Source organism: Oncorhynchus gorbuscha, linkage group LG06 (assembly GCF_021184085.1).
Source record: "Oncorhynchus gorbuscha isolate QuinsamMale2020 ecotype Even-year linkage group LG06, OgorEven_v1.0, whole genome shotgun sequence".
In the NCBI taxonomy this organism is placed as follows: Eukaryota; Metazoa; Chordata; class Actinopteri; order Salmoniformes; family Salmonidae; genus Oncorhynchus; species Oncorhynchus gorbuscha.
Window position 1 is genome coordinate 35,042,912 of NC_060178.1, and position 22,282 is coordinate 35,065,193.

A 22,282-nucleotide genomic window follows, 5' to 3' on the forward strand; every position below is an offset into this window, starting at 1 on the left:
TGTGTGTGTGTGTGTGTGTGTGTGTGTGTGTGTGTGTGTGTGTGTGTGTGTGTGTGTGTGTGTGTGTGTGTGTGTGTGTGTGTGTGTGTGTGTGTGTGTGTGTGTGTGTGTGTGTGTGTGTGTGTGTGTGTTGGGGTGGATCTGAGTAAGTACACAGCAGGGAGCCAACAATGGAGAGCAGTTCATTTTAGCACAGTGGTGTTCCACATAGTGAGGGAGGTAGGGAAGCCATGAAACACTGCAACCATTGCTATCCTCAGTAATTCCCTTATAACTTTGTTTTTGTGGCTGTTGTTAATGTTAAACAGTGAGTTAGCCTTTCAGCTTTTACAACATTCATGCAACAGCAACACTATTTCCACCAAGTCAATTGGACCACCTGCAGCACGTAGGGTTTACATGGCTTTTTGTAAACATTGTGTAAAAGTGACCTTCGCTTACAGTGAGGGGACTGCCTAACCTATTAATATTAGAAAAGAGTACAGGGGTCATGTTTAAAGACGCTTTATTTTATCATCCAACAGGCATGGGGCCAAACAAACACTGATGCAGGAAGGAAAAGTATTTAGTCTCTCTCTCTCTTTCCAGCTGACTTTCTCTCTCACTCATCATCATCTCTATTCTATCTACCTGCTCAATGTAAAAGTCCAGTATGTAAACATGTATATGTCCACAGATTCAGACAATACCAACTCTATAATCACATTAACAGACAACACAGACCCAAATAACCATGTCTGAATCATATCCGGTACACACCATTACCACTTTACAAGGGCATTACTGGATCACATATGTGCTTGCATACACAAACATAAACATGACATTTTCAAGCATGGTTAAAATGCCATCTTTGAGCTGCAATAAGTATCATATTTTGGTATTTTATTAGGATACCCATTTGCTGTTGCGAAAGCAGCAGCTTCTCTTCCTGGGGTCCACACATAACATGACATGATACGTAAGGAATACACTCTGATTTTCTGTACATTACCTTGGAAATAATGGACGAATAATGGATGAGGCAGAGCCGAGTCCCTTTGTGGAGTTCATTTTTCCAAGGTAACATACAGAGGCATTTATCCCAATTATACCACTATGGCCAAATAAACAATATGAAAGTACACATTTAGTGGTATAAATACTTTTTTCTACATTACTATTTAAAAAATGTAGAAGCAAATTCATACTTTCTCAGCTTTTGGTTGCCAGAGAACTAATCGTTTGTTCAATTAGTTCCATATTTATGGACACGACGCAGTCGTTCGTTCTTTATGTTCCATTGCCATGCTCAGTGGCAACGTTCTTATCCATTCCTTGCTGCTAGCTAACCAACTAACTATTGCTACACGGTCACACATTTGATTTTGTTGTGTATGTATAAGCTGTTTACCCTGCTTATACCACAGTTGCCAAAGAAAACAATACTATAAACACCAGTGAAAGCTGCTGAGGGGAGAACTGCTCATAATGGCTGGGAAGGAGTGAATGGAATGTCATCAAACAAATGGAACCAATGTGCTTTTAACACGAGCCTGTACTCCCCAATTAAGGTGCCACCAACCTCATGTGATAAGCGCACATTTACCGGTAGAAATACAATATTTTCATTGATATTTTCATTTACAGTGCATTCGGAAAGTATTCAGACCCCTTGACTTACAGTGCATTCGGAAAGTATTCAGACCCCTTGACTTACAGTGCATTCGGAAAGTATTCAGACCCCTTGACTTAAAGTGCATTCGGAAAGTATTAAGACCCCTTGACTTACAGTGCATTCGGAAAGTATTCAGACCCCTTCACCTTTTCCACTTTGTTACATTAGTCTTATTCTAAAATGGACTAAATATATTTTTTCCTCATCAATTTACACACAATAACCCATAATGACAAAGCAAAAACAGGTTTTAAAATGTTTTGCAATAAAACGTAAATATCACATTTACATAAGTATTTAGACCTTTACTTTGTTGAAGCACCTTTGGCAGCGATTACAGCCTTGTCTCTTTGTGGGTATGACGCTACAAGCTTGGTGCATGACGCTACAAGCTTGGTGATCCTCTCAAGCTCTTAGGTTGGATGTGGAGTGTCGATGGACAGCTATTTTCAGGTCTCTCCAGAGATGTTTGATCGGGTTCAAGTCCGGGCTCTAGCCGGTCCACTCTAGGACATTCAGAGACTTGTCCCGAAGCCACTCCTGCATTGTGTTGGCTGTGTGCTTAGGGTCATTGTCCTGTTGGAAGGTGAACCTTCGCCCCTAGTCTGAGGTCCTGAGCGATCTGGAGCAGGTTTTCATCAAGGATCTCTCTGTACTTTTCTCCGCTCATCTTTCCCTTGATTCTGCCTAGTCTCCCAGCCCCTGCCGCTGAAAAACATCCCCACAGCATGATGCTGCCACCACCATGCTTTACCATAGGGATGGTGCCAAGTTTCCTCCAGACGTGATGCTTGGCATTCAGGCCAAAGAGTTCAATCTTGTTTTCATCAGACCAGAAAATCTTGTTTCTTATGGTCTGAGAGTCCTTTAGGTTCCTTTTGGCAATCTCCAAGCGGGTTATCATGTGCCTTTTACTGAGGAGTTGCTTCTGTCTGGCCACTCTACCATAAAGGCCTGATTGTTGGGGTGATGCAGAGATGTTTGTCCTTCTGGAAGGTTCTCCCATCTCAACAGAGGAATTCCGGAGGTCTGTCAGAGTGAGCATTGGGTTCTTGGTAACCTCCCTGACCAAGGTCCTTCTTCCCCGATTGCTGAGTTTGGCTAGGCAGGCAGCTCCAGGAAGAGTCTTGGTGGTTTCAAATGTCTTCCATTTAAAATTATGTTGGCCACTGTGTTCTTGGGGACGTTTAATGCTGCAGACATTTTTTGTGCCTCGACACAATCCTGTCTCGGAGCTCAACATACAATTCCTTCGACCTCATGGCTTGGTTTTTGCACTAGAGGTGAAATAAATAGACAACTATTTAGGCGAGGTGCAGGCTAGCGGAATGGAACACATGAAAAATTAAAGGAGGAGCTGCACACTCTAGGAGGTCCAATACAATAATTGAATAACCTAATAACCAACGTTTCAACAGACAAGCTGTCTTCATCGGGGTATAATGACAAACACTACAGGGTGACTAGTTTATAGTGTCAAAGGACACACATGTGTCTGTAATCATGGCTGGGTGTGGCGTGATATCATTGTTTAATTCTCAGATATAAAAATAACATACCAAAAACATTAAAGGATAGCATACGATCGAAGATAAAAACATTTACAATAGCAAAATCACAAGAATGGTTTCAGATTGAAGTCTACGTCGAGACCGAAGCGAGTGAGCGTCTTTAAATTAAAGATCCAGGCAGCCTCTCATTTTAACAAATTGTCGAGGTCACCCCCTCTCCTTGCGAAGGTGACATGGTCGATGCCGATATAAAGTAGGGACGAAATCGAGTGGTTTGTTTGCACAAAGTGGGCCGCAACTGGGTAAGTCGAGTTTTTGCACCTAATGGTGCTATAACGCTCCAAGATTTGTACGTTTAATTAGCACTTTGTTTTACACACATCATTTTTTATCACAAGGACAAGTTGTAAGATAAATATCCTTAGTGGAGCACATGATAATGCCTTTGCACTGTCAACTGTGGGACCTTATATAGATAGGTCTGTGCCTTTCCAAAACATGTCCAATCAATTAAATTTACCACAGATGGACTCCAATCAAGTTGTAGAAACATCTCAAGGATGAAAATGGAAACAGGATGCACCTGAGCTCAATTTCGAGTCTCAGAGCAAAGGGTCTGATTACTTATGTAATTAAGGCATTACAGTCTATTTTTTAATACATTTGCAAAAATGTTTTAAAGAAAACTGTTTTTGCTTTGTCATTATGGGGTATTGTGTGAGATTATTTATTTTTAAATCCATTTTGGAATACATTTGTAATGTAATAAAATGTGGAAAAAGTCAATATATAAAAAGTCAATATATATATATATATATATATATATATATATATATATATATATATATATATATATATATATATGCCATTTAGCAGACGCTAACAGTAGAGAGAATGGTTTATTTCAGCTCTTATTTCTTCCATCACATTCAAAGTGGGTCAGAAGATTACATACACTCAAATAGTATTTGGTAGCATTGCCTTTAAATTGTTTAACTTGCCTCAAACTTTTTGGGTAGCCTTCCACAAACTTCTCACAATAAATTGGGTGAATTTTGGCCCATTCCCACCTGACAGAGCTGGTGTAACTGAGTCAGGATTGTAGGCCTCATTGCTCTCACACACTTTTTCAGTTCTGCCCACACATTTTCTATAGAATTGAGGTCAGGGCTTTGTGATGGCCACTCCAATTCCTTGACTTTGTTGTCCTTGACTCTGTTGTCTTGCCACAACTTTGGAAGTATGCTTGGGGTCATTGTCCATTTAGAAGACCCATTTGCAAACAAGCTTTAACTTCCTGACTGATGTCTTGAGATGTTGCTTCAATATATCCACATCATTGTCCTCCCTCATGATGCCATCTATTTTGTGAAGTGCACCAGTCCCTCCTTCAGCAATGCTTCCCCACAACATGATGCTGCAACCCCCGTGCTTCACGTTTGGGATGGTGTTCTTCAGCTTGCAAGCCTCCCCCTTTTTCCTCCAAACATAACGATGGTCATTATGGCCAAACAGTTCTATTTTTGTTTCATCAGACCAGAGGACATTTCTCCAAAAAGTACGATCTTTGTCCCCATGTGCTGTTGCAAACCGGAGTCTGGCTTTTTTATGGCGGTTTTGGAGCAGTGGCTTCTTCTTTGCTGAGTGGCCTTTCAGGTTATGTCGATATTGTACTCGTTTTATTGTGGATATAGATACTTGTGTATCAGTTTCCTCCAGCATCTTCACAAGGTCTGTTGCTGTTGTTCTGTGATTGATTTGTACTTTTCGCACCAAAGTACGTTCATCACTAGGAGACAGAACGCAGCTCCTTCCTGAGCAGTATGAGGGCTGCGTGGTCCCATGGTGCATGGTCCCGCCTTCAGCCGTTTGGAAATTGCTCCCAATGATGAACCAGACTTGTGGAGATCTATGATTTTTTTTCTGGGGTTTTGTCTGATTTCTTTTGATTTTCCCATTATGTCAAGCAGAGGCACTGAGTTTGAAGGTTGGCCTTGAAATACATCCACAGGTACACCTCCAATTGACTCAAATTATGTCAATTAGCCTATCAGAAGCTTCTAAAACCATGACATCATTGTCTGGAATTTTCCAAGCTGTTTAAAGGCACAGTCAACTTAGTGTATGGAAACTTCTGACCCACTGGAATTGTTATACAGTGAATTATAAGTGAAATAATCTGTTTGTAAACAATTGTTGGAAAAATGTCTTGTGTCATGCACAAAGCAGATGTGTGGAGTGGTTGAAAAATTAGCTTTCATGGCTCCAACCTAAGTGTATGTAAACTTCCGACTTCAACTGAATATGGTTGAATCATCTGCATACATGGACACACATGCTTTGTTTAATGCTAGTGGCAAGTCATTGGTAAATATAAAAAAAGAATAGAGGGCCTAGAGAGCTGCCCTCCAGCACACCACACCCTATATGTTTAACATTAGATAGGCTTCTATGAAAGCAAACCCCTCTGAGTTATTTTAGATAGATAGCTCTGAATCCACAATATGGCAGAGTTTGAAAAGCCATAAGATGTAAGTTCTCAGCAACAGTTGATGGTTAATAATATCAAAGGCTGCACTGAAATATAACAGTACAGCTCCCACAATCATCTTATTATCAATTTATTTCAACCAATCATCAGTCCTTTATGTCAGTGCAGGACATGTTGAGTGCCCTTCTCTATAAGCATGCTGAAAGTCTGTTGTCAATTTGTTTACAGAGAAATAGCATTGTATTTGGTCAAACACCATTTTTTCCAACAGCTTACTAAGAGCTGGCAAGGTCTGCTGTTAGAACCAGTAAAGTCTGATCTACCACTCTTGGGTAGCAGCATGACTTTGGCTTCCCTCCAGGCCTGAGGACAAACACCTTCCTCTGGACTCAGATTAAATATATGACAGATAGATGACTCTATGGCCATTCCTATCATCCTCAGTAGCTTTCCATCTAAGTCGTCAATGCCAGAAGGTTTGTCATCATTGAACGACAAAAAAAGATCCACCTCTCCCACACTAACTTTAAATAATTGAAACTTACAATGCCTTTCTTTCATAATTTAATTTGTTTTGATGCATGAATACGATGGCTCACTGTTCGCAGTTGGCATTTCCTGCGTAAATTTGCCCACTTTGACAATTAAGAATAGGACTTGGAGATATGGAAATATAGATTAGCCTAATTATTTTACCTGAGCATGACCCCAAAACTAAGGACTTATTAGCCAGACCTACACTGTTGTCATGGGTAACTGATTGGGCTCATGGATTCGAGTTCCTCACGGAATGGCATGCTTTGAGCACAACTGAAAAGTGCTATTTAGATGAGTAAAATGAATGCCATATGCTGCATTTGCTATAGGCCTATTGTATACCTTTTTGTTGGTGACATTTTAATATTTCAATAATATGCAGCTGTTTAAAGGGCAAATCCACAGATGAAATAATAATGCTCGCCCCGCGGCCTCCCGGGTGGCGCAGTGGTTAAAGGTGCTGTACTGCAGCGCCAGCTGTGCCATCAGAGTCCCTGGGTTCACGCCCAGGCTCTGTCGTAACCGGCCGCAATTGGCCTAGCGTCGTCCGGGTTAGGGAGGGCTTGGTCGGTAGGGATGTCCTTGTCTCATCGCGCACCAGCTACTCCTGTGGCAGGCCGGGCGCAGTGTGCGCTAACCAAGGTTGCCAGGTGCACGGTGTAGCCTCCGAAACATTGGTGCGGCTGGCTTCCGGGTTGGATGCGTGCTGTGATAAGAAGCAGTACGGCTGGCTGGGTTGTGTATCGGAGGACGCATGACTTTCAACTTTCGTCTCTCCCGAGCCCGTATGGGAGTTGTAGCGATGAGACAAGATAGTAGCTACTACAACAATTAGATACCACGAAATTGGGGAGAAAAAAGGGGTAAAATTAAATAAAATAAAATAAAATAATAATAATAATGGTCGCCCCGCCTCTGTTTTGGCAAAAAGCTGAGGGATGGGTTTGGAGAAATGTAACCACTTTCAGATTAATAGACATAGCTATGGATACATGGACTGACGATCCTTATGTTTGGGTTCTCATGGAGTGTGACAATTGAACTAAGCTCATGAGGCATTTATTATATCATATTCTTCAAGAATCAATGGAAATATATATAATTTATAAGTCTAAAAATGGATGTAGCAACTACAGATTGCCCCGGTAAGTCTATCAAAAGTGGGCAAGTTTGAGGATGGATTGTTTTGTTATTAACATGAATTAGATACTGTACACTGTAGCAACACCTCCCATTTAAGCATTCCTGTCTCTTCTATAGATATTATATCCTTGTATTGCTACAGTATTGCTGTATCGCAGAATAACTGATGAATTTACAGACGTTCAACACTGGTTGAATATGGCCGGTGTCAGTAAATGTTGGCAAAAAAGCATAATTCAAATTGTTGCCAGGAGCACAGTTACAGTCACCAATGCTCTGGATAACATGAAAACATCCTAATCAACTCTGCTAGAGAGAGCAAAATGGTCAGAGTTTGGGTCGGGGCTCAAGTTTAAGATGATTCTTATGGCATTGTACACGGTCAGTGTGAACCAGATTGACTTGACACAACGGGCCAAGCAAGCTGTACAAACAAAACGGAAACAACACAGGACGTCTTATTTAATGAAAGGGATTGCAGTCTGCCGTGAAGCATTCCTCCATGTATACGGGTAAGTGTATAACTACATTTTCATATACGATAACTTTCCAATTTTGGCAGAAAGTTGTTTTAATTTTAAGTTAAAACCTCTCTAGGGTATATGGGACGTTAGCGTCCCATCTGGCCAACATCCAGTGAGATTGCAGAGAGCCAAATTCAAATACAGAAATACTCATTATAAAAATTCAGAAAACAAAAACATATTTTACATAGGTTTAAAATATTAACTTCTTGTGAATCGAACCACGGTGTCAGATTTTTTAAATGCTTTACGGCGAAAGCATACGTTACGATTATTTGAGAACATAGCCTAGTTGACAAAATATTACAAACAGTAACCAGCCAAGCAGTGTTACAAAACTCAGAAATAGAGATAAAATTAACCCCTTACCTTTGATGATCTTCATATGGTTGCACTCAGAAGACATTAATTTACTTAATAAATGTTCCTTTTGTTCGATAAAGTCTCTTTATATGCAAAAACCTCTTTTGTTTGCACGTTTTTTTCAGTAATCCACAGGCTTAAACGCAGTCAAAACAGGCAGAATAAAATCCAAATTGTATCTGTAAAGTTCATAGAATCATGTCAAACAATGTTTATATTCAATCCTCAGGTTGTTTTTAGCCTAAATGATCTATAAAATTTCAACCGGACAATAACGTTGTCAGTATAAAAGGTAAACAAGAAATGCACTCTCTCGCGATTGCGCATGAAAAAGCTCTGTGACACATCAGGGTCCACTCATTCAGACTGGTCTTATTTCCTCATTCATAAGAATACAAGCCTGAAACAATTTCTAAAGACTGTTGACATCTAGTGGAAGGCATAGGAACTGCAAATTGAGTCCTAAGTCAATGGATACTGTAATGGCATTGAATAGAAAACTACAAAACCCCCCCAAAAACTTCCTGAATGGATTTTTCTCAGGTTTTCGCCTGCCAAATCAGTTCTGTTATGCTCACAGAAACGTTAGAGTGTTTTCTATCCAAATCTACCAGTTATATGCATATCATATCTTCTGGGCCCGAGTAGCAGGCCATTTAATTTGGGCATGCTTTTCAAACCTCAATCGGTTTGTATTGCTAGTACTTTATGCATTAGGATTATGGTTTGTTGTTTAGCTAGCATGTCTAAACAAAAGACTCCACTTCACCAGATGATTACATGACCCATCAAGTTAGCCAGGGCTGACGGCTATCTATTGTATAATAATGCCAAAATATTGGTATCTGGAATTTCTCAGCATCAGTAGGACACTCCTTCACCAGTCACACAAGGAGAATGGTCTAATGCCTCCAGTCAAAAAGAGAGCTGGCCCAAGCAGGCACAGGTTACACCTGAAGCATGAGGACTTGCAGCAAGTTGTGAACTTCATCAACAACTATGCAAATGATAATGCAATGGTATTACTAGGATACCACCCAGGACACAAACACTTGATGGAAAGCTGCCACCATCCCATATGAGAAAAGCAGCGGCGTGGCGTCTCTACAAGGAATCGATGACAAAACTTGGTATGTAAAACATAAACACATTTTGATTATTTAATTTACCTCCAACATGAGTGGCGCTCCTTTTATTGATCTCACATATTTGTTTTGAAATTTTCTGTTTTACAACTTCGATGCTCTGGAGCCTGGTGTCATTGTCGACAAGGAGCATTTGGAATCAAGTCGGAACCAGGTTTCAGCTGCTGCGCAACACTGAAATCCTTTCTCCCAAATATGGTCTTTCTGTACAAGCATCACCTGGACTGGACACAGCTAGACAAATATCTTTGAGAAGATCAGGTAATTTTGCGACGAAGAGGCTATGGACGTCACATGCCCTGCACCAAAGTCAAGGGCAGGACAGAAACAGGCTCTCCGATTATATATTATCTTGTTTATGCGTGGTTTGGACGAACGAGTTCATCACCGGCGGTGAGTTCCCAGTCATCAGCACTCTCTGCAGTGCCTCTATTCAAATGACTCTCTCCTAACACACACACCATATGTTGCTGCTATTTTCTTTATTCTGCTGCTCAGCCGTTTGACCCCTGATTGTATGCTCTTGTACATACTGTATATTATTTTCTTCATATTGGCACTCTTTTTTGATATCGGTACTATGCAAGTAATCATTTCACTATACCGTTTAAACTTTCTGTAGAGACCCATCCACTTAGCAAGATGTGGCTGGAAGTTATAGCATTTATTTCACATGACCCATCAATCAAGTGTGTCTGGGTAAGCGTCATCTAATATTTATAACATATTTTTATCTGGATATTTTGTTTACCTGGAACTTTTTCTTATTTTAGGCTACTACGTTTACCACTTTTAGTCTTAATCTTTACTATACTACTCACAGTTTAGCACAAAACAGACTAACTAGCTGACTGCCAGTTCACAGTTGTAAATGAGAACTTGTTCTCAACTAGCCTACCTGGTGAAATAAAGGTGAAATAAAAATAATTATAAAATATACATGACCTCACATGTGAATCCTTAAAGAGATGGGTGGGGTTGGCTTAAGAGGGTGTGAACAATGCTGAATAGGTGTAGACAAAGAAGAGCTCTCCAGGAGGTACCAAAACATTCAAAGGCCATTTTCTCAAAACTGAGGTTACTTTAAACTATCAACTTTCAAAGCAGAATTACTTTCCCATTGTTCCTCAAATGCAGTGTATGATATACCATTTTGTATTTATGTTTCTCTACACAATCTCAAATGTTTCTATATAAGACCGAATCAAGATGGTTGGTCACGTATGGAAAAGAAAAAACAAAGCATGAGGGGAAAAAAACATTCTGCAGTCCATTAATCAGTTGGTGTGTGTGTGTGTGTGCCGCTGCGGGGTTGAAGCTTTGAACCCATAGGCTTGCCTCTCTCATCCCTTCCAGGCTTTTGGGAGGAAGGGTGGGTAATGAGCCTGTCATAGTGGATGTAAGCCATGTCCCCAAGCACTCTGGCAGCTTTCATGGCTGGGATAAGTTATTTTCTCTTCGGGTGCATAACTTAAGGATAGTCCTTGTTCCTCTCAAGTTCTTGGCTCTTTCCAGAACAGCTACCTTGTCCTTGAACCTGAGCACGATCGGCCTGGGCCGGTCACCTGGGCCAGTGGTGGGTTTTCCCAATCCTGTGGTAGTGCTCCACCTCAATCTTCCTGTGGTCCATCTTCAGTTTCTCCAAGATCATTTCCCTCACGTTGTCCTCAAATTTGGTCCAGGTTTCATGTGGAGATTTTTCAATTTCGTCCAAAACAATGTTTTTCCACATTTAATTGTCCCCTGAGTCTGATTTCTCTGTCATTGTTATCATGGATTCACATACAGAACTTATGTCCTCCCTGAGTGACTTACAGATTGCTGTCATCTTGCCGTTTTCCTGCAGACACTAAATAGAGTTGACCCAGGGAGAACTGCAAACTGTTCTTCGGTTCCTGGACCTCTCTGGTCATGAAATCTATTATTTTATTAGATGACGCCACCAGTATTTGGACAAAACACTTGAAGCTATTTTCTTGTTGTTGTGTAAGTGTGTAGGTGTAAGCTATGCTGTTACTCAAGTTCTCAAGGAACTGTGAAGAGTAGTTCTCACAGTTCTCAAGCCCTCAAGGAAACCCCGCCAGCTTGGTAGCCTAGCTGCCACTGTAAGCTGCCTATCTGCTATGGCAAGCAGCTCATCGGAGCCTTAGTCAGCAGGATCCCTGGACATATGGCAGTGGTCCCAGCAACTGATGCCAACCATGTTGCAGGATCCAAACTCAAAAAGGTAACTAGTTACCAAACCTTTTCAATAAAACACTTTTTCAGAGACTTTCAAAACAACAAACAGCTCTCCCTCGTTTCGGCATTCAATAGGAAGTGCGATTGTTGTTCACATTCTTTATATTATGTAGATAGTAGGCCTGCAAGAATACTCCCTGTTTGGGATGTCATAATGCCTGGAGAAGTATTTATCCGAGGAACAACATCAGTATAGCAATCTACTGCTTTGCACAGCGTGACTGCAATGTAGGTGACCTGGAACACCACCATATATATATATAGAAACAACAGGATTGTCGTAGCTGAGGCCGTGGCTGTGGCGTGAAAGGCAGTTGAATTATTACCAGTCGTAAGAGAGAGAACAAAGGCCCTGGTGGCTCCACTCAAACATTATTATACAGTACACAACGTGGGCCAGCTATTAACCCAGGGCTGTTTGTAGCCACCGCACAAAGGCCAGAGATGGGTGTATGTTTGTTAGGTAATGTATGTGTGAAGTGCTCTGGGTGATAAGAATGCCAATGATTAGGGTGTCCAATCAAAAACGCATCTTTTGACCAATGGGTAAAATAATAAATATGTTAATTGTGTAGATAGTCCTCTGAGAAAACAAATGGTCCAACCTCATGTCTCTATCATAATCCGTTCAAAACTTATTGTAGTTATTAACCCTTGTAGGATGGTAAAAAAATAGGGCAACTAAATCATTGGCCAGAGAAAAAAAAGTGGTAAAAAATCTGGAAAATAGCACTGCGTCTGATAGACTGGATGCTGTGCGAGAATTAGGAATACCTCACAGGCTTATCATTGAACTCGTCATCTCTCTTCTCAAATCCGGAGGACATAAAACAGAGGTAAAATAGATTTCGATTTTGAGATATGACATGTAAATGTGAAGTTCCTGTTATTTTTCAAAGACTTCGAAACACAAACCAGCTTATCTGTGAAATGTCAATAGAACACTGAGCGAGATTTTATTTTATTTTTCAAAGCATTTTCCATTTAATTCAACTCGTGTCAGGTTTTTTTAGTTATTTGCAAAAACAACTTGAAGTCGACGACTTAAAATTCTCAAATATCTACGAGAACTTAATATCAGATGTATTATCTTATGGAATCCAACTTTGGGGATATAATGTGAATGATCTGTGGCAGACTGGCTCGATTTGGTCTTACGTAGCAACATTTTTTATTTTTTACATTGGCTAAAAGTAGAGACTCAGAGCTAGAAAAGGGTATATCATACACTACAGTTGAGGAACAATGGGAAAGTAATTATTTGAATGTTGATAAACTTGTAACTTCACTTTTGAGAAAATGGCCCTTGAATATTTTTGGTACACCTACTGGAAAGCTCGTTGTCTACACCCATTCAGCATCTTCACACCCTCTTAAGCTTTAGCCCCACCCATCTCTTTAAGGATTCACATGAGGCCATATACTAAACAACCAAAGATTTCAAGGATAAAGGCTGGTTTATACTACAAGAGTGTTCGTAAATTCAATCTGGAATGCCAGAGTGTGCTCTGGCTTTTCATAAAGATGTCAGATTGTCCATTTGTAAATTCAGAGTGTTTTGCTGTCAGAGTGTTCAGAGCCCACACTGGATGCTCTGGCCGAGGAGTAGTGTTGATCCGAGCGTTCTGACCTAACAACTGCAGTCAAGCACCCAAGCTAACTGGCTAATGTTGGCTAGCTTGCTAAGTACTTAGAGACACAAATGAGAGAAATGCTCACTCTGACCATTTTACTCAGAATAGCAGAACTTGTTAGGCTGTTTTCATGTTATTGTGTTGGTGACTGGAACTGTGCTGCTGGCAACAATTTAATTATGCTTTTTTGCTAATGTTTACTGACACTGGCCACATTCAACGTGTGTTGAGCGTTTGTAAATTGGTCAGTTATTCTGCACTCTGGCACACTCAGACAAGAGTGCTTTGAAATCGGAGTAGATAAACCTGGGTGGTAAATTCACTCTGGCTATCGACAGTTGTCGCAGTAACATCATGAACATTCTATTGAAATGGTTACTTGCATAGTGGAGTCTTTTGTTTAGACATGTAGCTAGCTAGGTAAACAATGAACCATAATCCCAACTCATAATGTTACTACCCTACATGAATCTGCATGTAGCCAACCAGGTTCAATGTTAGCTAGCTAACATTAGCCTATAACTAGCAATGCAAATGACAGAGATAGGAATAATATTACCACACAGATCATACACATAACGTTAGCTAGCAAGCCAGCAAGTTAACGTTAGCTAGCTAACTAATAGTAAACTAACTTGAAATGAAAACAACTTTGAAATGTGTAAAATCTAAAAATTTAGCTAGCTAGACTATCTTACCAGTATACATGGATGGACACTTCTCCCTCTTTGTCATGGATGCCATGCTTGCCCTTTGTTTGAAAATGTAACAGTAGTCTGGAGACAGCTGTTCTATACAACAGCCTTGCGTGCATTTTCTTTCCAAATCTGTCTGCATATTTTCAATCAAACATCAGAATTTTCTCCATCTCCTTAGCTATCATAATCTAAATCCACTGATTTCAAAACTTGGTCCACCAGAAAGTAGAGGGCAACACTTATGCAGTTCTACTATGTGATATCGTTCAAAATACATTAGAAATGATTACCCACACATACTGACCAGCTCATGTTATAGACAGAAGCGTGCTACCTGGCAGACCAATCTGAACTCATCTCTCAGCATATCCAGCCCACTCATTATCTCAGCCAATTATGGCTAGCGAGAAGATTGCTGTCTTTTTCCATGGCTAGACCAACTAGGCTCGTAATTGAACAATTTTATTAGTATTTACAGATGGCATAAACATTTCTTATTAAGGCACATGAAAATTAACATGTTCCAAAAGGCATTTCTGTCTAAAAACATATATATATTTTCAAAGTTTGTTCAAATAGCTCTCCTGTGAAGTAATGACACATGACATACAGCTAGTTTCCTGAAACGAGTCACATACAGTACCAGTCAAAAGTTTGGACACACCTACTCATGCAACAAGTAGGTGTTTCCAAAATCAAATTAGCATAATACAAACATTCCCATCAAAATCAGTCTGTTTCATCTAGAGATATCTAGAGCTACAGCGATGTTTGTCAGACCATGAGACATCCTGAAAATCAGCCTTTTAATTTTTTTATTTCACCTTTATTTAACCAGGTAGGCAAGTTGAGAACAAGTTCTCATTTACAATTGCGACCTGGCCAAGATAAAGCAAAGCAGTTCGACATACAACAACACAGAGTTACACATGGAGTAAAACAAACGTACAGTCAATAATACAGTAGAAAAATAAGTCTATATACAATGTGGGCAAATGAGGTGAGATATGGGAGGTAAGGCAACAAAAAAAAGGCCATGGTGGCGAAGTAAATACAATAATAGCACTGGAATGGTAGATTTGCAGTGGAAGAATGTGCAAGGTAGAGATAGAAATAATGGGGTGCAAAGGAGCAAAATAAATAAATACAGTAGGGGAGAGGTAGTTGTTTGGGCTAAATTATAGATGGGCTATGTACAGCTGGTGCTTAAAGCTAGTGAGGGAGATTTCAGTTTCAGAGATTTTTGTAGTTCGTTCCAATCATTGGCAAGAGAGGCGGCCAAAGGAAGAATTGGTTTTGGGGGTGACCAGAGAGATATACCTGCTGGAGCGCGTGCTACAGGTGGGTGCTGCTACAGTGACCAGCGAGCTGAGATAAGGGGGGACTTTACCTAGCAGGATGTTGTAGATGACCTGAAGCCAGTGGGTTTGGCGACGAGTATTTTTTATGAAAATGTCTGTAGAAGCCGAACTGTTTGGCCTACAATATGGCCAATTAAAATGACCACTCTAAGGAAAGACTCTCACGAACACGATACTGCCGATCTGCCAACCTCTGTAGCATCCGAACACTTTGGGATTCACACTAATATGACCCTCTATGGAAAGGTGAGACTCTCATGAACATGCCAGTGGTTTTGCTTTAGGATAACAAAGCTGACTTAGAGAAAACATTTTAAAAGTCCATATACAGTATATTGTGAATCGCCCATTCATTAGAAACTTTTTTTCTATGATTTTTAGGCCATATCACCCAGCCCTAGTTACACTGACTGAATCAGCACAGAAGTACAGATTTTAATATAAAATCAAATTACATTTATTTATGTTTTGAGTTTGATTCGTTTTATTATGTTCAGTTTTAGACACAACAGGACAACTTTATTATAATATATTGAAACTATAATAAACTGCGATTGTCTTCATTCTCATTGTTCATTCAGCAGATTGGACTAGTAGCTAGTGCTGAAAGCATTGAAAAGGGGCGAGGGATGGTTGGTTCTATAGCTCTGTGACCCACTTAGATGTCCCACAGAGGATTGTCCTAAATCCATGCTAAATAATCATATTGATTATTAATAATGCCAGTCGTTCACATAATCTCTACTCCGTTCTCACAGAACATTTCTCAAAGAGCTCATGTTTTATATATTTCCTTTATGCACGATCGAGAGTCTTTACAGTCACCTGTTATAGACCAAGGTATACAAGTTCAATTGTTATGAACACACCCTTCTGTCTGTCTCCAACGGTTTGAACAGCATGCTAGCCTGTCCACTTTGTTCAGATGTTTATATCAAGTATATCAACTTATTTCTCAGAACGAGAATGAGTTGACAAATCCTTATATAATTGTTTTTTTATGGTCTTAGCACATTTAACAAACACAGAATATACAGCTAGTATAACAGTCTGTGGCTAAAATGCTGCTAGGGGTACATGGTACCGCAATGCTGCGCTCAACAGAAACTGATCATTCATTTTCCAGAATCAATGTTAATTGATACTCCTGTTTCAGTAGGGTCTGCTCTTCACACAATGTCGGTTCTCCTCTATTACAGTAAAATAACATCTCAGTGTGTTTTTGTGTCCATATGAGCTGTTGGACCAAACCTCAAATGCAAATAGTGAGTTGAAAGAGAGAAAGAAGAGACATTTAATTTGTGTTATTCTGAGTGGCAGGAAGAGGAACTTGTTGTGTGAGTCTAAATGGGAGGGTGCACAGTCACAACAAAAGGAGTGAAGGAGATGAGACCAAAAGACAACATGAGAAAAAGCGGCCATAAACTTAAACTAAAATAAACCTTGATTCTTGCAATTCAGGCATTTGGAATATTGTGTTAAAGCATACAATCGAACGTACATAATTAATTTGATATATCGCCCAGCCCTAAGTGTGACATTACTATGCAACTACTACTACAGCTACTTCTAAAGATCTAAAGGTCTGTCACGATTGCACCGGTCTTTTTGAGTGACACATCCAGAGACTGTTTAACCTACAGTGTCAGACCTACCGCAGTGTTTAGACAGTCTCTTCACTCTCCCTCTCGGCTCAGAGGAGATACTGTACTGTTGTATGCTTGATGAGGTTTGGGAACTCCCCAACCTAATCTGTCTAAAGCATTCCACCAGTCCCATTCAGAGGAGAGAGAGGGATCGGGGGAAAGTAAGTAAGTGAGTGAGTGAGAAAAGAGAGAGTAGTGTTTCTCAGAACATCTGTTCAGCCACTATACCCATTAGGACACCGGAGCCATAGAGATGATGCGCCTTCCCTTCGCTGGCACTGCAACTATGCAAATGTGTGGATGGCCCTCACTTCGTGATATCTCCCTACTTTGAATACACTTGAAGGCAGAGGGAGTGAGGGAAGGAGGGAGAGAGGAGGAGGGGAGGAAGTAACTGGTCCACTTTGAAACTTGTCTGCGAGCCATCCCCAAAAGCATCTTCAAAGTGTGGAAGCACGAAGTGATAAACTTTACAATCTCCCCTTGGGTGCTGACTAAAAAAGGTTTTTGGCCCTAATTAACCCACATACAGTATTGCCCCTCCTACGGGTATGACTGTCAACAATGGCCTTTGTGAAATAATAATATGTCTGCAGATCTACTGCTGCTCTCCTATTCGGATGTCTTACACATCAACACCCAAAGAAAAGCTGCTCTGTTATGTAAAGGAATAGTAAGAGGTGTGGGCGAGATTTGGTTGGGGGAGGCACCCCACCTGGCTTGAAAAATGTTTTAGTGTCCCCCATTTGGCAGCTAAGAACCTGATGTTGCTGTTTGTTTAATGATATTTCCACAATATGAAGTTGAAATAACACTCAGAAATGGTGAAAAAGTTAATACCATTTTTGTGTACGAGCAGTTTGAAAAGAAATCCTGGAATTTCAGCCTTTGGCCGACATCATGATGTCACAATGTAATCTGATTATAATAGTAGAAGGGGGTGGGCTCTAGACTGTTTTATCAGCCATTCGGGGCTGTGTATGTAAATATCTTTGATCAGACATTTCAAGACCCAAAAGAGGGAAATATTTTCATTAAATTAACACAGTGATTTATTATATATGCACTATGGTCATACTATGGATCATTTAGCTATTTGTTTTGGATTTTTAGGATATGTGTGTGGCCCATTTCAGGAAGTTATGCATATATATTGCGGGTCACTAATTCACATTTTATCAAAATGCGTTTGTTGGCAGAAATGCCTTCTCGAATGTGAACTTTCATTTTAAAAGTAAAATTATTAAAATGATTAAAATTACGAGCCAAGTTGATTTAGCCAGAGAAAAAGTGAGCAACTTTCCCGCTAGCCATGAGTGGCTGGGATAATGAGTGGGCTGGACATGCCGAGGGATGAGTTTGGATTGGTCTGCCATATAGCACACTTCTGTCTATTTGAGCTGGTCATTATGTCCAGGTAATCCTTCCTAACGCAGCTTTTATAAATAATGTATTGCGTAGTAAAATTGCATAAGTGATGCTCTCCACTTTCTGGAGGGCCGAGTTTTGAAATCAGTGGAATTCGAGTATGATAGCTAAGGAGATGGAAAACAACACCTGTCTCCGGATTACATCTTCAAACTAAGGGAAACCATGGCATCCGACAGGAGACACGTCCATCCATGATGTATACGGGTAAGATAGTATAGCTAGCTACATTTTCAAATATTACATGTTCCTAATTGACAGAAAGTGGTTTCATTTCAAGTTAAAGTGTATTGTAAGATAGCTAATGTTAGCTGGCGGGCTCGCTACCTAACGTAAAGTGTGTGATCTTATTATTCGTATTGCAGAGCCATTTGGTTGACTAGTTTAGCCTAATGTTAACTAGCTTTCATTGTTTACCTAGCTAGCTAGCATAATTAAATTGTTGCCAGCAGCACAGTTAGTCACCAACGCTCTGGATAACATTAAAACAACCGATGCAGCTCTGCTAAGGCGAGGAAAATGGTCAGAGTTGGGTGTTCTGTCATTTGTGTCTGGAAGTAGCTAGCACGCTAGCCAATGTTTGCCAGTTAGCTTGGGTGCTTGACTGCCGTTGTGAGGTCAGAATGTTCGGATCAACTCTACTCCTCAGCCAGAGCATCCAGTGTACACTCTGAATGCTCCGAGAGTGAAATGTTCCGAATATACGAATGGACAATCTGACAGCATAGTTGCAGTCACCAACGCTCTGGATAACATAACAGCCTAACCAGCTCTTCTAGAGAGAGTAATGTTCAGTGAGCTGTTCTCTCACATGTTTCTGGAAGTAGCTAGCAAGTTAGCTTGGGTGATTGACTACTGTTAGTACAGAATGCTCAGATCAACCCTTAAAGAGATGGGTGGGGATAAAGCTTTAGGATCGCCCCCTTTTTTAAAGTTTTCGCCTAAAATGACATACCCAAATCTAACTGCCTGTAGCTCAGGCCCTGAAAGCAAGGATATGCATATTCTTGGTAACATTTGAAAGGAAACACTTTGAAGTTTGTGGAAATTGAGAGGAATGTACGAGAATGTAACATAATAGAAAAGAAAAACCAACCGTTCTTTTGTATTTTTCTTGTACCATCATATTTGAAATGCAAGAGAAAGGCCATTATTCCAGGCCAGGTGCAATTTATATTTTGGCTACTAGATGGCAGTGTATGTGCAACGTTTTAGACTGATCCAAATGAACCATTGCATTTTTGTATCAAGACTGCCCAGATGTGCCTAATTTGTTTATTAATAACTTTTCATGTTCAAAATTGTGCACTCTCCTTAACCTCTTGCTCCTACCTGACACACAGGCGTCCCATCTAGACATCTGGAAATGCAAATGCGTTACGCTAAATGCTAATAGTACTAGTTAAAACTCAAACGTTCATTAAAATACACATGCAGGGTATTGAATTAAAGCTACACTCGTTGTGAATCCAGGCAACTAGTCAGAGTTTTAAAATGCTTTTCGGTGAAAGCATGAGAAGCTATTATCTGATAGCATGTAACACCCCAAAAGACCCGCAAGGGGACATAAACAAAATAATTAGCATAGTCGTCGCTACACAAACCGCACAAATAAAATATAAAACATTCATTACCTTTGACCATCTTCTTTGTTGGCACTCCTAGATGTCCCATAATCACTATTGGGTCTTTTTTCGATTAAATCGGTCCATATATAGCCTAGATATCGATTTATGAAGACTGTGTGATAAACGAAAAAAATAGCGTCTTATAACGTAACGTCATTTTTTAAATTAAAAAAGTTGACGATAAACTTTCACAAAACACTTCGAAATAATTTTGTAATGCAACTTTAGGTATTAGTAAACGTTAATAAGCGATCAAATTGATCACGAGGCGAAGTATATTCTTTAGCTGTCCGTCTGTAAATAATGTCCGGGTAAATCTCAACCAAAATATCCGGTCGGAGACCGGAAGAAATGCGCTGCCTTGCGTCTGTTTGACCAAGAAACAAATAGTAGGCAAATGACAAGACTCTAGACAACGTGTGGAAGCTGTAGGTATTGCAACCTCAGCCCCATTAAATGTGGTTATCAATGGGTTCAAGTCGCGCATGGATATATTTTTCCATTTTCAGTGATCAGATTTCCCTGCACTTTTCAATGAAACGCACGTTCTGTTATAGTCACAGCCGTGATTTAACCAGTATTATAAACGTCTGAGTGTTTTCTATCCACACATACTAATCATATGCATATACTATATTCCTGGCATGAGCAGCAGGGCGCTGAAATGTTGCGCGATTTTTAACAGAATGTTCAAAAAAGTAGGGGGTAGGAGTAACAGGTTAAACAATAGTATGGTATTATTTCACTGTAATAGCTACTGCAAATTGGACAGTGCAGTTAGATTAACAAGAATGTAAGCATTCTGCCAATATCAGATATGTCTATTTCCTGGGAAATGTTCTTGTTTACTTACAACCTCATGCTAATCACACTAGCCTACGTTAGCTCAACCATCCCACGGACGGGATACCGTGAACAATGCTGAATGGTTGTAGACAAAGAAGGGCTCTACAGTAGTAGTATTAAAAAATCTAAGGTCATTTTCTCAAGTGAGTTTACAAGTTTATCAATTTTCAAAATTACTTTCCCATTGTTCCTGAACTGTAGTGTATGATATGCCATTTTCTAGCTCGGAGTCTGTATTTTCATCCAATGTAAAAAACACAATTTCATATGTTGCTACATGAGACTGAATTGAGCTGGTAGATTGCTAACTAAATATTTTGAAAGTCCAATCAAAGCTACTGTAGATTTGTTATTTTAACTCATATTACCTGTGGCCAATGACCTTGAGCCTTCATGGATAGGCACTTCTAATGTAACTCTATGGCAGCACCCAAGGGGCTTGAATTTTCTAGCTCTACTTGTAGATTTCGCAGTGATGTAGTGTCCCCATGAGTGACAGAACACTGAGCCAATCACAGCGCAACTAGAGAACATTACCATTACACATTCTGCTGGCTGCCCCACCACCACATAAAGCACTGAGCTAGGCTGAAACGCCTGCAAGAAAACAGAAAAGAGACCAAGTGTGTATGAATCTCTTATTTCTCTCATTGACTTATCAAATCCCAAACCCTAGCCTGGTCTGCATGATCTGCTTTGCAATTGTTCCTCAAAGTCTCACAAGTGACACAGCGAGTGGCACAGTGGTCTAAGGCACTGCATTTCAGTGCAAGAGGTGTCACTGCAGTCCCTGGTTTGAATCCTGGCTGCATCACATCTGACTGTGATTGGAGGTCACATAGGGTGGTGCACAATTGGCCCAGCGTTGTCTAGGTTTGGCCGTGGTAGGCCATCATTGTAAATAAGACTCTTTTCTAAATTGACTTGCCAAGTTAAATACCATTTTTAAAAATCTCTGCGTTTAGAAACTATGATTTTGTGAAGTAGTAAAAGTGGATGAAAGCAGTGATTGCGAGGGGCCATATACATTTGACAGTCACATGACAGAACTTCAAATATGCCACGTCAAGGGAACTTTACAGTTCAAATGGGTTAAATGGAATAGTATATGGACACTGACTATAGGTCTATAGCCTAATATAACATTAACTCCTGCAGAATTGCTATAAAATGAAACACCAAATGTACATTTTGACTTGGGAACAGGAGTGGAGAAACATGATTTCTTTCTTTTAGCATCTTGAGAGAATGTGAATGTGCAGTTAGGGACTGTAAAAAGTTCTATCTTTATTAGCATCATAAAAGCTGATAGTATTTTAACGACCACATAAAATATGCATCCAAGCAGAACTGAAATCTCATCAGAAATATGTTGGGTAGTCTCAGCTTTTAATTTTCTTAAAACTGATCAAAATTATAAATAAATAAA

At 40.0% G+C, this 22,282-nt stretch overlaps 1 protein-coding gene across 1 annotated transcript in view; it reads right to left on the minus strand.

Moving 5' to 3' along the window:
* LOC124037109 (BMP/retinoic acid-inducible neural-specific protein 3-like) overlaps positions 1 to 22,282 on the minus strand; it is a 75,747-nt gene that overhangs the window by 38,179 nt on the left and 15,286 nt on the right. The window lies entirely within an intron of this gene.